This window comes from Spermophilus citellus, assembly GCF_964194105.1.
Source record: "Spermophilus citellus genome assembly, chromosome: 8".
Lineage (NCBI taxonomy): Eukaryota > Metazoa > Chordata > Mammalia > Rodentia > Sciuridae > Spermophilus > Spermophilus citellus.
This window is the reverse complement of record NC_138189.1, coordinates 98,907,721-98,923,483: the sequence shown is the minus strand read 5'-3', so window position 1 is coordinate 98,923,483 and position 15,763 is coordinate 98,907,721. Positions and strand designations below refer to the sequence as shown.

Below are 15,763 nucleotides of genomic sequence, written 5' to 3'. Positions count from 1 at the left end.
CCTCAGGCCCACAATTTCTTTCTGTCCTAAGTCCCTTAAGTGTCTCATTTTATTTTTACTTGGAGTTTCTTTTATGTTTTCAAAAGCATGATTTTTTCTGAGCAAGAGTAGAAATCATAGTAAATATGTACATTTTGCTTTAATTTTATCAACTATATAATTATGCTATTTTTAATCAAAGAGGCTGACCTTTTTACTACTTGGCGGTACATCACCACAAATAGCATCTTGCTAAAAGGAAAACTTATAAAATTCCAGGATTGAATATTTTTATTTGCTCACCCCCCCACACACACATATAATGACCACAAGTAAAAATGATATTTACTTTTTTTATCTTTAGTAAATAGGATACCAAACAGTCCTTGAGATTGTCATAATAAATTTTTTTAGAGACTTAATATGGTAGCTGATATTTGGAAATTTGGGGAATTTTAATGTCTTTTTTTCTCTTTTACTTTTTTAAACTTTAAAATTTTCTTTTTTAGTTGTAGATGAACACACAGTATCTTTATTTATTTTTATGTGGTGCTAACAATCAACCCTCATGCCTCACACATGCAAGGCAAATGCTTTACCACTGAGCTACAGCCCCAGATCTTCTCTTTTACTTTTAAATTATGATAGCAAGCCATGTTTATTTTAGAAAAGTAAATACCTAGATAAGAAAAACACAAATCATCTAGAAATCTATTGCCTGTTAACATTTTGCATTATTTTTTTCAGTAACATTTATGCTTACATATGCAACTTCCAAATAACAGGATAAATAGGGTCAGATATGTATCATTGTTTTGTACCCATGAGTATATCATGAACTTCTGATCCCTCCCCACTGAACCTGGTGAAGGAGTATTTCATAATTACATTGTGTCTACCACAATTTATTTAAGCAATATCTTGCACTTGCACTTAGGACACTTAAAGTTTTTTTTTTTAATTTTTTTCTCTATTTTTAACAATGTCATGGTGAATATGCTCAGAGCTAAATCTTTGTTCACATGCTTAAATTTACAAAAACCTAAGAAATGCATTTAATAGTAGTCCTGGAAAGCAGTTTTGTAATTTTAATTTTTAAAAAAATTTAATATATGAAGAAAATGACTTCATATTTGTTTGCTTACTACTTCATATTTGTTTGTTACTACTTTCTGACTTTCAATGCAAGTGTAAGGGGCTTTTTTTTTTCCCCTGAAGAAGGTTTGAAGGCATTTGACAGACTTTAAAAATATTCAACGATCACTATTATGTGACATTCTTATGATTTCTTATGACTTTTACTCTGAGGATTTTAGAAGTTTGATTGTGACAATAACAACTTTGTGTCTTGGAGGAGTGAACCAGCTTACTGGTTGTTTGAGCCACAGAGGACCTAATAGAAAAACTGCAGAAAGCAGAGGTTGTGAACACAGGGCTTTTCAATCTGTTGTTCAACCTTCCTTCTCTGGGCTTTTTTTTTTTTTAAAGGATTCCTATTTTGGGGATGTTTTGAATGCAGTGTGCATTAGGCAGTGGGAAGTACAGAGTGACCTTTCAAGATATTTTAGGTTTGAGTCTATAATTAGAAAACACTATTTAAGTTCTAATAATAAGATTTTACTCTGAAAGCACCCGCCTATATTAGTGGGTCAGTCCTCCACAGTCCCTTTCTCCCTCCCTCTCTTTCATATCTGCCTTAGGTACATCCAGGGACTCTGTCTCTGAAATACACCTTCCAAGTATCCAACTGTGGGGCACATTTTGATGAGAGTTAAATGCTTTCATTCCCTCCCTCCTTTGTAGGATCGCTTCAGTGACTTCCTTACCTGTTCTTCAAGGAGCTGACATGTGCTTCTTATAGAGTTAGTTTGTGAACCCGTACTCAGATATAACCATCTTTCAGGCTTTGTGCCTGAAAAATAGCAGAAAACCTGACAGGTGTGGCCTCTTCCCTCATGAATCTTAAAAGTCTCACAGAAAGAAGACAAGTAAATCTTGTCTTTTGATTGACTAAACGATTGCAATTAGCAAACAAATAGGATGGAGAAAAAGTGTAGAATTATGTTAGGGGAAGTGAAAGGAAGCCTGATCTTACTTCTCCGAAGAAGTGATGTTTATCCAAGATGCGCAGGGATTAATTATAAATGCTATCTCTCCTTAGCAGAATGCTACTTTCAATGCCTGAGAACCACAATTTAAGTAATCTATTTCTGCTTTCTTTAACAATACTCCACATATATTAAAATGAAAAAAACATTGCTGTAGTTGATTTCAACCTTAATATTAACACCCTTTTCTACAGTTAACAATTTAGTATATATTTCAAAATTGGGTGTTTTGGATGTTCCCAAAGAAATGATAAATGTTTGCGATGATGGAGATGCTGTTACCTTGATGTGTGCATGTATGGAAACACCACACAGTACCCCATAAATATGTACAATTGTTATGTTTCTATTAAATAAAAAGATTAACATCACTCTGTCTGAAGAAAAATTTTGAAATAATTAACTCCAAGTACAACATACTTTGCTGGATTAAGTAGAAAAGAATGACAAATCACTGGGATGTTGGCTTAGGCACATGAAATTCAATTATTATTTGAATTGTGGAGTAACCATGGAAGTTCAACTACATCATGGTAAGGGACTATTGGTAGTTTGGGACTATCTGAAGAAGCACAGGTCTTATTTAAATTATTTACTTATTTTATTGCAATACCAAGGATTGAACCAAGGGCACTCTTAACACTGAGCTACATCCTCAGTCTGTTTTTCTTTTTGAGATAGTCTCAGCTAAATTGCTGAGGCTGGACTCCAACTTGTGATTCTCCTGCCTCAACCTCCTGAGTCCATAGGATTACAGGTGTGGGCCATCATGCTCATCCCCAGCCTTTTTATTTTTATGTTTGGTGGTGCTGGGCAAACACTCTACCGCTGAGCCACATCCCCAGCTCTAGCCTTTTTATTTTGCGACGAGGTTGGCCTTGAACTTATGATTCTCCTGCCTCAGCCTCCTGAGTCTCTGAGATCATAGGTATGTACCACCATGCCCAGCACAGGTCCTTTTAAAGCTATGGTTTGCTCTCTGTAACCAGTCTTTTACAGAAAATTCATCTGTTGTCCAATTTACAATAAAATATGTCTTAACCACAAGAGCTTAGAGCCTCAGATGACTATGACAGATGGGAATATCCTTCCAAGTTGTTTTATCCCCTGAGATGATGACTTCTGCCAGATGATGACTCTCAAATCCATTAAACTTAAAAAAAAAAAAAACAGATGCTTTTCAACGCATCAGGTTTCTTAATGTTTTCATGTGGTTTATTTTTGCCATCTCCTGATGTTAGGAAATTTGCTTCATAAATCTGGACCAGTCTCCTCAACTCTGATCATCAGAAGCATGGCTGTGGGGAACGGATGTAAAGATGGACTGAGAATTTCTGGTGTAATTGTGTCCCTGAAAAGAGCCAGCCCATTAGAGCTGGTCATTCCTCTCACATTTCATGGCTTCTTACTGAAGAGCTTCTGGAGCATTAGTCTTTGAAATTCATGGAGGGACATAATGAAATCCTATCAGAGCACCATGCGATGGCTTGCCTGGTCTTCACTGCTCCTCATCACCTCTTGTTTATGGACCCACAGCGAACATATCCAAGCTAAGTGTCAAGGAAGGCTTTGTTTCTTCTAGAGAACAAAATATTATTCCCCAGTCCTCTTCCTCATAATACATACAGATATGGACTCTCTCCCTCTTCCTCTCTCTGAGTTTTGGTCTGTAGGTTATTTGTTTTTGTTTTTGACTCTGGCATCAAAGGAGTTGAGAACCAAATATGCAGCCCAGGTTCCATCAGTGTGTAAGAGTTGACTAAGACACTGAATTTCCCCCGGTTTCTTCCCATCTTTAGTTCCATCTTAACAAATGCATAGGACACTAAATGCCAGAGGCTGTTTCTAAGCTCTTCATTCCTATTAATTCCTTCAATTCTTGAGTGCTTTGAGGGATCCTATGAAGTGAGCATAGTTATTGTCCCAATTGGATGAGGGAACTGAAGCACCCGGAGGGTTGGGCTCTCATCTGGAGTCACACAGGTGCTAAGTGTGGCCTTCAGGATCCTTATTTATAACCACTGGCTTTGCTGCCTTTTCAGTGACTTGCCCCTGGCAGCAGGTGGAATGACATTAAGTCACAGGAAACAATTCTCCCTTTTCCTCTGCATCTTGTGATCAAGAACACCTGGCGTGTATTTACCAAGCTCTCTGATTCTACCTCACTTCCGTCAGTTGAAAGTTATATCATTTACTTTATTCCTTTATAAAATTACGCATGATCCATAAACTTTATATTAAAATAAATCACGAACTTCATGATACTATTCAAAATAAGTGTTTTTATAACATAACACCACCTTAGAATGTGTATAAAAACTTTTTTTTTTTTTGAAATGGTGACCATGTATTTGCCTTCAATTTCCGGTTGTTACCTTTTAGCCATTCACTCTCTGCTCCCTTGCCCCCACCCTTCCTCTCTTCCAATACTGGGGATATCAAACTCAAGGATACTCTACTACTAAGGCACATTCCCAGCCCTTTTTATTTTTTATTTTGAGACAGAGTCTCAGTAAGTTACCTAGGCGAGCTTCAAAATTTCATTCCTCCTGGATCAGCCTCTCAAATCAAGTTGCTGGGGTTATAGCTGTGTTCTGCCATAGCTGGCAGCCCCATTCTCCTCTTTGACAAGGGCCCACATGTAAGTGACTAGAAGGTACCATGTTTAGAGCAATGGACTTGAATATAACCTAGAAGATAACAATATTATTAGTATCATTTATACCATATTAAAATAGTTATAAATTATTACTATTCACAAACTTAAAGCCCAAGAACAATTATCTGTTTTGATTTGACTTGCCCCTGCTACCTAAGAAATAAAATACATTGGTATCTCAGTGCCCTAGAGATCTCTTAAGTGTGGGGAAACTCTGAAGGGTTTAAAGTAGGAGTGTGAACTTTTAGAAAGATCAGCTTGGAAAATGGGACACAATGATCCAGGGTAAGCAGGATGGTATTGGGCAGTAGAGTCAGGCCGGTGGTAGTGGTGGGTGGAGTTGCCAGAGGGGAGTGGCTGGATTAAAGTTCAAGTTGAGATGAGGAAAATATCCTCCAAATATGTAGTGTTCTTCATAGGGACAAGTGTGGCCCCTGGAGGGAAGCCTACAGCCTCTGAGATGGACACTAGGCCACTTACTCTGATGGGCCTTACCCTGGTATGAACTTTGGGGCTGGTTGAAGTTTATTTCATCATTAGGTGACATTTCAGGTACACATTTTTCCTTTTAATTTTCTAACAACTTCATTGAGAAGTAATCACATCCCATAAAACTTATTCTTGGGAAGTGTGTAGTTCTATTTTTTGGTATATTTTGAATCTGCAGCCAGCTGCTATCTAGTTCTAGAACACATCACCCTGGAGAAAAACCACATACCCACTCATGTTCACTGCCCATTCTCCTCTTCCCCCAGCCCCTGGTAGCCACTTATCTTTCTGTGTTTCTGCATTTGTCTGTTCTGTATGTTTCTTACAAATGAAATCATGCAACATGTGGTCTTTTTGGCTGGCTTATTTTATTTAAAATAATGTTGCATGTACCATTTCTTCAGTCTTTTTTGTTTGTTTGTTTTGAGACCAGGGATTGAACCCATGGATACTTAACCACTGAACCACATCCCCAGCCCCTTTTATTTTTTTTGTTTTGAATCAGGGCCTCACTAAGTTGCTGAGGCTGGCCTTGAACTTGTGATCTTACTTTCTCAGCCTCCACAGTCACTGGGATTGCAGTTGTCCACCACTACACATGGCTCAAAGCATCATTCTTAACCTGACCATTTCCCCTTCCTACAGTTGGCATCCTCTGGCCCTACAACACTCAGAAAACATCTGCCACAAGACTTGGAGAACATCTGCCATAAGACTTGGAGTGTTAACTGCCACAGGACCAAGGTGGACTTGTCCATGCTATCATCTACAAAAGGTAGGATTGGTGCTCTCTAATGCTGTATCATCAGCTCAAGGTTGGCTGGCCACCACTTCTGCAACTTCTCTGCTGTCTCCCCTTTTCCAGTTAAGATACTGCACAAGTTGGGCACAGTGGTGCATAGCTCTAATCCCAGTGACTCAGAGGCTGAAGTAGGAGGTTCACAAATTTGAGCCAGCCCCAGCAACTTATTAAGGTCATAAGCAACTTAGCAAGATTCTATTTTTGTGTAGGGGGGTGGGGGGGTTAGATCATTTTATTGAGGGGGTTGGAGGGTAAGGAGCAAGTAGTAAAACACTGAAAAGGACAATGAGATCCAGCAAGATCCTGTGTAGGGCTGGATCTTGTTGTCGCTGAAAAACCAGCAAGATCCTATCTTAAAAAATAAAAAGGGTTGGGGATATAGCTCTATGGTGAAGTGCCTCTGAGTTTAATCCCCACCTCCACTCCTAGCCCTATAAAATATATTGCACAAATACTTTTACTTTTAGAATTTTTATTTTATCCTATGGAGAATCTTGAATGGCAAGCTCTTTCAGGTAGATGGATGGTTCCTCACTTATTGGATTGCTATTTTAAATGACAGCAAGAGAAATGGACATAAGACCCAAAGTTTTAAACCTTTCTGCTAAAAGAGAATGCTCAGTGGCCTCAACCAAGCTTAAGAAAAGTTTGTGGCACTAAAAATCTTCACGATAAATCAGTCAGCTATGCACATATTCAACACATTATTGAAGTATTACTAGTACGATTATTCTGTTTTTATTGTCACATATTCTAAGGTTAGGCTGGGTGTGATGTCGAATGCCTGTAATCCCAGCAGTTTAGGAGGCTAAGGCAGGAGGATCACGAGTTCAAAGCTAGCCTCAGCAAAAAATGAGGTGCTAAGCAACTCAGTGAGATCCTATCTCTAAATAAAAAACAAAATAGGGCTGGGGATATGGCTCAGTGGTGGAGTGCCCCTGAGTTCAATCCCTAGTGCCAAAAAAAAAAAAAAAGTTATATATTCCAAGGTTAAAGAGATGTCTCTGTGCCCACTGAGGAAGAAGAAGTTGTGTTCAGTGTGATTGACATCGATATTGTGTGAATAAATTCACTGCTAGACTGCTTGAAATTAACTTCAAGGATAATTTTATTCTTGAAAATAAAAATAGTTATTGCACTTTTGGTGCGAAAGATTTTCTTTTTCCCTCTGGGTACCTTAGGACTAGAACTCATTTGACTTAAGGTAGCCATTGTTTTACCTCATGACTAATTAGTGTTGTGTTTCCCTGAAAGACTTTCATCCTAACATGGACCCAAAGTACATGTAATCACAAGTTAATTAAAAAATAAAATTTTGTGAATAATTAAGGTTCATTGTTCCACACAGCATTCTCTAGGCTTATTTGTTCACCTTCTATAAAACCCAGAATAATTCTAGGAATTTTGCAAGGATCAGAACGCCTATATTGGACCAGTACTAGGAATGGCAAGTATTTCTAATATATTTGACACCAACAAATTTTCTCTCTCCCTTTGTGTGGTGTTGTCTGTCCCATTGACATTGGATGAAGAAAAGAATCCATTTATTCAACAAATACTTAACACTTTCTCTAGTGCCAGGCCCTTTTCTCCATGTGGCAAATGAGGCAGAGGACAAAAAACAAATTCTTGCTTTCAAGAATCTTTAAAAAACTCCCAGATATCCTCAGAAAGCAAATGGGAGCAGGAAGGCATAGAGAACTGGACTCTCGTTCTCTCAGGTACCCTGGGAAAAACCCCTGCAAGATGGTGGATGGACACAAGTAGAAAAGGAGAGAGTTGGAACATGATTTGGAAAATAAAGAAATCTTCTGCTCTACTCAGTCCAGAATTTTTAGAAGTTTGTTGAAACAACAGCCCAAAAAAGGGACTAGGTTGATTTAACTTGGACTTGAGAAAGAATTACTTTTCAAGTATATATATATCTTTTTAAAGAATGTTTTTAGTTGTAGATGGACACAATAACTTTTTTATTTATTTTTTTATGTGGTGCTGAGGTTTGAACCCAGTGTTTCATGTGTGCTAGGCATGCACTCTACCGCTAAGCTACAACTCCAGCCCCAGGAGTATATAATTTTTATCCATTATTGTTTTCAGACTTAAGGAATGAGACCAAATTCTGCTTCTGCCATCCAGCCCCTACCCAGCCTCTGTTGTCAGTACCTAAATAAATCCTTCTGGATTCCTTTCTGTAGAAGGAAGGAAATATGAATTTATATTTTCCCCCTTCAAAATGTAAAAACTAGCATACTGTACTTCTCTGAAATAAAGAAATTTCTCTGAACAATATATGTAGGAAAATTTAACAAATCAGTGCTAAGAGAGCTCCTCATTATTTTTTTTAAAGCAGTTACAGTGTTGTCCATTGTAGGGATGTACCACAATGTAAATAGTGACCCATTGATGGACATTTGGGTTGAGGCCAATCACTGGCTTTTAAACAATGCTGCAATAAATAACTGTACATAGGCTACTTTTCATGTATGCAATTACATCTGTGTAAACTTGCAAAGGAGAATTGCAGGTTATAAGGTGTATGTGTAGTTTTGACAGATTTCATTAAACTGCTTTCCAGAGTAGGTTTTCTTACTACATTTCTACCAGAAACTTGTGAAGGTACTTGTTTTCAGGGTCTGGAGGTTTTGCCAATCCTGATAGGTTAAATGGTTTCTCAAAAGTAGTTCCAATTTGGGAATAATATTTATTCGGAATTTTCAGTGGCATTTTTAAAAGAAAATTCTTGGAAAATCAAATAGAGCTGCAATTAAGGGTTTTTTAAATAAAAATTATTGTACATGTTGCCAGAGGATAATTAAAAAAAAGTCTGCCAAGTCATTTTAGATTTTCTATTATAAATTTTAAGATGATGTTTGCCCTTATTTAAAGTGCTACATTGTATATTCCATAAATATGCAGGATAAAAGTGTTTCTCAGGTATGTGATATACTTAGCTGAACTAAAAGTAAGACCTTTTTGCTATAGCTTAATCCTATATTACAGCTAATTGAAACAAATCAGTGTGCAGTGAGCTGACATGGCAGGCCTGAGGCTGCTGTCCTTTAGACCTGCTTGCAGGGTCAGTCCTTTGGCATTCCCACCAGTCCTGATAGGAAGGGTTCACCGGTCCTACACATTTTTATGTTTTGTGTTTGGTACTGGGAATTGAATCCAGGGGCACCCTATTACTGAGCTAAATCCCCATCCCTTTATATTTAATTTTGGCTCTTGCTACATTGCTGAGGCTAGCCTTCAACTTGTGATCCTCCTGACTCAGTCTCCCAAGTTGTCAGTACCTAAATGAATCCTTCTGGATTCCTTTATGCAGATGGAAGGAAATAGTAGTATGAATTTATATTTTCCCCCTTCAAAATGTAAAAAATAGCATACTATACTTCTCTGCAATAAAGAAATTTCTCTAAACAATATATGGAGGAAAAATTAATAAATCAGTGCTAAGATAGCTTCCTCATTATAGGTGTGTACCATCACAGCCAGCTTCTACACTATTTTTGGAAAAAAAAATATGGTATATGTTGAGTACCTGCTTTCCTGCAGGGAGTATTGAATTTGGGTTTCTGTCTGGCAGAGGATGTGTTAGTGACCAACCTCAATTTAAAAAATTAAAAATAAATAAAATTTAAAAACCCTGGTCTACACTACTTCACACCTGTTGCTGGTAAAATTAGCACATCTCATATGCCTCCACTGGGAGAGGCTCATTTGAAGGCTTGTGCCTGGTCATCTCCAAACTTTGCCCAAATGCCTTTTCCCTTTGCTGATTTTGCTTTGTATCCCTTTGCAGCAATAAATCATAGCTGTGAGTATTGCCATAGGCAGAGTTGTCTGAAGCCTCCTAGTGAGTCATTGACATGAGGGTGGTCACACCCCTTGCAGACACTCAGCATTGTAAAGACTTAGATATTCTGTCTTCTGCAGTATTAGTGCAAATGACACAGATATGTTAGCACATAATTGACTTTTAGCACTAGGTCTTAACTTATCTGTGTTTTATTGTAAAATGTCCAGTCTTTCAGATTTTTGAATAGACTGATTTAGCATTTACACCTAACAAATGGAGATGGCAAGAAGTCTCCCCTGGGAATTACATCGTTTTATGCATAGTGGTGAAGCCACATGACTGATTCTTGGTTATCTTAATGTTTGTATTTAGATATACAAACTCCTTGCTCTCCTTCTCTATAATTAAATTATTCAAAAAATGGTTTACCAAATTCTTTTAGATTCATAGGCACAGAATTTTAGTTAAGTAGTCTGATTTCTGAATTATGCTTTGACTCTGAAGCTTATCTGCAAATAAGTAGTCCTAGAAACTCCAGATCAGGGCCACTTTTTGGCCAATTAGGCCATGTAAATGCTGATTTGCAGGACAGGAGAGTTTTGCCCAAATATGGCACAAGGCCCAAAGACAGAAATCAGACTTTATTTTTGTATAATTATGTTGGATTTGCATTCCATTTAAAATTTTTAAAAATTCAAATAGAAAAATGTGTAAGACAGAAAGATTTATTTGTTTAAGCTGCTGTTCCTAAGGAACTGAAATAGCTTCTAAAGATAAAAGATTTTATTTATTTTATTTGGTGCTGAGAATGTAACCCAGGACTGTGTGCATGCTAAGCACATCATCTACCTCAGAGCTACACCTCCAGTCCCCAGAGTTTATATATATATATATATATATATATATATATAGTTTTAAAATGTTAAATATAGCCAGGAACAATGGTTCTCAATCCCAGGGTTGACTGGTTTGTGTTTGACATGGTGGCAGCCTCTATTCTCAATGCTTTAGTTTTCATAACAGCCTTGTGAGGTAGTTATTATTACCTCTGCTTTGAGGCATCTAGGGTTTAAGTGAATTTCCCAAAGTTAAGTGATTTGCTAGAATGTGGTGGAACTGGATTTGGAATTCAGATTGTACTTCTTCCTAGGCTGAGCCCCTATTATTCCCTGGTCGCATGGTAACATCTCACTGGCACTACAGAAAACTGGTTATATGGAGACTCCTGCACACCTACCCTTGGGTAAAAGAATAATTTCATTTTCCACTGAGCATAAGAAATCATATGTGGGATCTTAAAAAATACAAAATTGAGTGTGTTGCTCCCTGATTCCATTTACCCTTGGAGCAAAACCCAAGTATTATAGGTCTTACCAGGCTATTCCAGAGCCAACCTTCCCCCCATTTCTGCCAAGCTTACTCACCATTGCTAAATATGCATACCTTGCTTTGCTTCTTAGGCCTTTGAACACACCACCTCATCTGTCTTTACTGATCCCACCCCAACGTGCCTGATGCTTTGTCCTTCTGATCTCAGTTTAGAGTTTCTTCCAAGAAGCCTTCTCTGAACTTTCCGGAATGGCTTGTGTGCCTTGGCAATGTATTCTTCTAGTCTTGAACTTTTAATTTTGCAAACATTTACTCCCTGTGTGATTTTATTTGTTTCCCCAACCAGTTCACGAGATCTATGATATCAGGGACATGGTCTGTCTTGTTTGCCTGGCCGTAACAGGTAGCTAAATGAAGGTTAGATACATTTTCAAAATATGAGAAAATTAATGGTAATTTCACTTTCAGAGTACACAAATGCAATAAACTGTGCTCACTGTCAGAGGTAGAGAACTCTACTCCTATTTAATGATTAGAAATATTCAATTACAACATTGAAAAAATATTCTTTTTTTTTTTAACTACAGTTTGTATTAAGCAGGTCGTCAGCAACAAATTATGAACTAAATCCTTAGCCATCTGCTGGCAGTTCATTGCTCAGGACCTACACTCCATTTGAGAGTTTACAGAACTGAATACTTTGTTTTCTCCATTATATGTAGGAGCCAAGATGATTTTTACAGCTTTAGGAGGTCTACCTGTCAACTATGAACCCCAAATTAGGAAAACCTGCTTTAGACATGGTTAAGGATTTAAAATACTTTGGAGAGCAATTCATCCTCATATTTCTTGCCACCTGTTATTCTAACCTACAATTAGCCAGTTCTAGATAATGAGAGTACTCTTTTCTTAAATCTGCTAAGAATCTGATCTGGTAGAATTTAAGAAGCTTAAAATAAAATGAAAGCTAATATCACAAAAAAAAAAAGAATTTAAGAAGCTTTTAGACATGGAAAGATTTCTCTTTTTGAGAGAGATATTTAAGGGGAAAAATTCATATAAGATAAAGTTTTAACATGTTTAAGATGAAATTTACTAAGGAAACTTATATACCCATTTATAGCTGTGAAAAACAAAGCAAAATTATCTATTTGACTTTTGTAGTACTTATGGGTATCAGCTATACTAAAACCCCAATAATAATGAATATTATTTGATGAGAAGAAAGAAGAAAAATTTCTAAAATTATTTTGGTATCCTTTAGTCTGAACGTAATAAATAAATTTAGGATCTAGGACTTTCCCTTTAAGATTAGAAGTAATATTTAGTTATACCCTTATATCTTACCTTCTTGTGTCTGTAGCAGGTATATCCCATGGGCAGAGGTATGACATTTAAATAAAATAGGACAACAAACAAAAAATAAATAAACTGGAAATACCCACCCATCCTAGATATATATATATATATATATATATATATATATATATATATATATATATATATATATATATGGGGGGGGGGCTTTAAAAAATACTTTTTCTTCCTTTGAATAAATTCTATCCATTAGTGTATAGAAATGACCAGGAAAGTGATGGAGCCATAACATATATGGGGAAAATAATAACTGGTGGAGACTTTATATAGGATGCCAAACCAAAGTGTTTTTATTCTAAATTTTTGGCTTCTACAGTGACTTAAAGACCATGCTATCTTTAATTTGAAGACAAAAGATTAGTAAGGTGACCTTAGTCTAGCTGTCCCATGATTTATATTCCTTATGATATTTGAGGGTGAATCCCCTAATTTTTGAAACTATTTATATTGTGCTAATCAATTCTTGTTATAAGAAAAAAAAAAGGGCTGGGGTTGTGGCTCAGTGGCAGAACACTTGCCTAGCATGTGTGAGGCACTGGATTCAATTGTCAGCACCACATTAAAAAAATAAATAAACCATGAGCCCTCAAATAAACTCTTCCTCCTCTACAGAACAAACAAACAAACAAACAAACAAATAAATAAAAAGATATCATGTCCATCTACTATTAAAAATATTTTTTTAAAAAAAGTTTTATAAAAAGAAAAAGAAAGTATGTGCATTTGAGTGTTAACAATTCTGTGGTCTGGAATATAGCCCACTAAATGAGTCAATGGTCCTGTTATGCATAAAAAAATTATCTCTTAACTGTGAGGTCAGAATTAGTGACTCAGTGCTGTTTACCGAGTACATTATGTTAACAGTGAATTCATGAGAAAACTAATTCTTCTAGGGATGACAAGTAACCTCCATGACACTGGGTAATTCCAGTTCCCTATACCTGCAAGGATCCTGTAATTGCCTTTTCTGTCACTTGCTAGATTTCTCAGTTTCCCTTCTTATACCTCAGATGAGAGCAGTAAGGATATCTCCCTTGTAAAGTTGGCTGCGCATTTTTTGATATCTATATTTGGGGAGCACTAGAACCATAGTGTGTAATTATACAAGCTCTGGGGATGAGCAGCCTGCCCTCCAAACACCATGAGATAATTCAATAGGAAAAATAACGTGACCTTTATTTCAGCTATAAGGAATGTGGTGATTTTTTGCATAATATAATACTTTCTGAATTCTCCTGACTTACAAAGAAAGATTGAAGGAGCTTCTATGACTAGTAAGGAAGTGGGAAAGAACGGTGTCAAGATTTAAACATTAAATCAACAGTCCAGTGTTGGGAAGGGCTTGTGCTGAATAAATATCTGCCCTGTGCCCGACTGTACCTGTGCTTCGGTTGCCTTCATCCTGCCAAACACAAATGAGTTACTAGGCAACAGGAGTGATTCACACACTCTAAACACCTCACTACAATGAAATGTCCAACCTCAGTATTTCCAGGAAATGCCCCTTTTCTAAGTCACCAGAGAGTGGATAAACATTCTCAGAGGGAGTCAGATGACGCAGATCTGGTAACTGTATGTAAGAAGGTGGGACCAGCTAATATTTGGAAGGATGTCACCTCACAGGGCAAACAGCCGGTTACCTCTGTGGTAACTGTCCCCAGAAAGCGTTGAAGGGGGAAAAGGTGTGCCATCTGCCCCGAAAGACTCTCAGGGAAGGAAACCTGCTGCTGTTAGGGGAAAATCATAGTATGTCCTGATTGTTAAAAAAAAAAAAAAAAAAAAAAAAATAGCCAGAAAGTAACAACAGAACATAGTGGAACCTACACTGCCTGGATTCAAATCCCATTTCTGCAACTTGTTAGAAATTTTACTTCTCCATAACTCAAGATGGGGGCAGAAGGATGCCAACCTCATGAAGTGCTTGTCCATTTCAATGTCCATGTTTGGGAAGCTCTGGAACCAGAGTCCCTAATTATCTAAGCTCTGGGGCTGGGGTGGCTCACCCTCCATTCTCCGCAACTCCCGGAGGGCTGAATCATGAAGGAATGAAGAAGTTACAAAGATAAGCAGGACCCTGCTTATTCCTTAATGATTCCAAGGACTATAATTACAGAGATTATAACCATAAATCATTTGAGAAGCCTCTCCAAGGATTTTCAGAATTACGTACTTTGAAAATTATATATCGAAAAGCTACATCAGCATTGCTTTGATGTTCTGAAGCCAGATATGGTGTGTTCCTTACACCTTACATCATATCCCACCTATTTACGTAAGATATGCTATAATAGAAGTTGCAGTTACATGAAGTAAACCATAGAAAGTCAGATGGGACTAGTATTTGATAGGCCCACAATTCTGTAAACACATCACTGACTCATTTAGAAAAGAAAGATACCTGTGCTTCTTTGGAAAAGGGTAAGGTAATTCTGGTGTCTTTGAGTGTGTGGGCTGATGTAGTCATTCAGCAGCCATTCTAGGCCCAGAATGTCAGGTACTTGGCTAGTAGCCAGTGACACCAACAAATAAGACATGGACTCTGTCCTTGCAGCTCATAACCAGCAGAGGAGAGAGCCCTGTGTAAGCAGTGAACTGTAAAACTGCAGGGCCTGCTACAAAAATGGGTAAGAACATAGGGAAGGGGAGAGAACCAATGACCTTGAATCCCAGGTGACTTCTCTGGACTTTATTTTTTTAAAGAGAGGTGAGAATGTTAGGGAATGGTATGGGGAATATGTGACTGCATGTTGGTCTAGGAGTTGGGCAGTGCCTTCATGATATTCTATAGCAATTAAACATGGCCGAGAGTGCTATGCCATTTGGAGAGAGGAAATGTAGGTAATCAGCGTCTTTCTTATTCCTGCATTTGCAGAGTCTTTCTCATTCCAGTGTGTCTGGGTGGATCAAATCTCAGGCGCGGGTGTTTCCCAAGGAAATGGGGGACTCTAAAGTTCAGAAGAGGAAAAGGTTAGGGAGGAATTTTCAGGGTTATTTCAGAAATCCATTATTATTGTTAATTTGTACCCATGGCCAAAGGTGCAGCCCATAAGTAAGTACATGATATCTTTTTATTCAATAGCTATAAAGATTTCTTTTTGAAAGCATTTATTTATTTATTTATTTATTTGATGTTGTGGGTTGAACCCAGGGCCTTTTGCAATGCTGAGTGTGCATTGTACCACTGGACTGTATATACACACCAGCCTCTCAAAATATTTATT

The 15,763-nt window shown here is 37.4% G+C and overlaps 1 protein-coding gene across 4 annotated transcripts in view; it reads left to right on the top strand.

The window, feature by feature from the left end:
• Window positions 1–15,763, top strand: part of SGMS2 (sphingomyelin synthase 2) — an 87,164-nt gene that overhangs the window by 27,495 nt on the left and 43,906 nt on the right. For 3 of the 4 annotated variants that reach the window (XM_081304932.1, XM_081304933.1, XM_081304931.1), the window contains exon 2: window positions 5,881–6,010. The exons of the other annotated variant lie outside the window; for it this stretch is intronic. The gene's annotated coding sequence lies outside the window, so the exon portion shown is untranslated. The remainder of the gene's footprint in view (window positions 1–5,880; window positions 6,011–15,763) is intronic. 4 annotated transcript variants of the gene reach the window in all.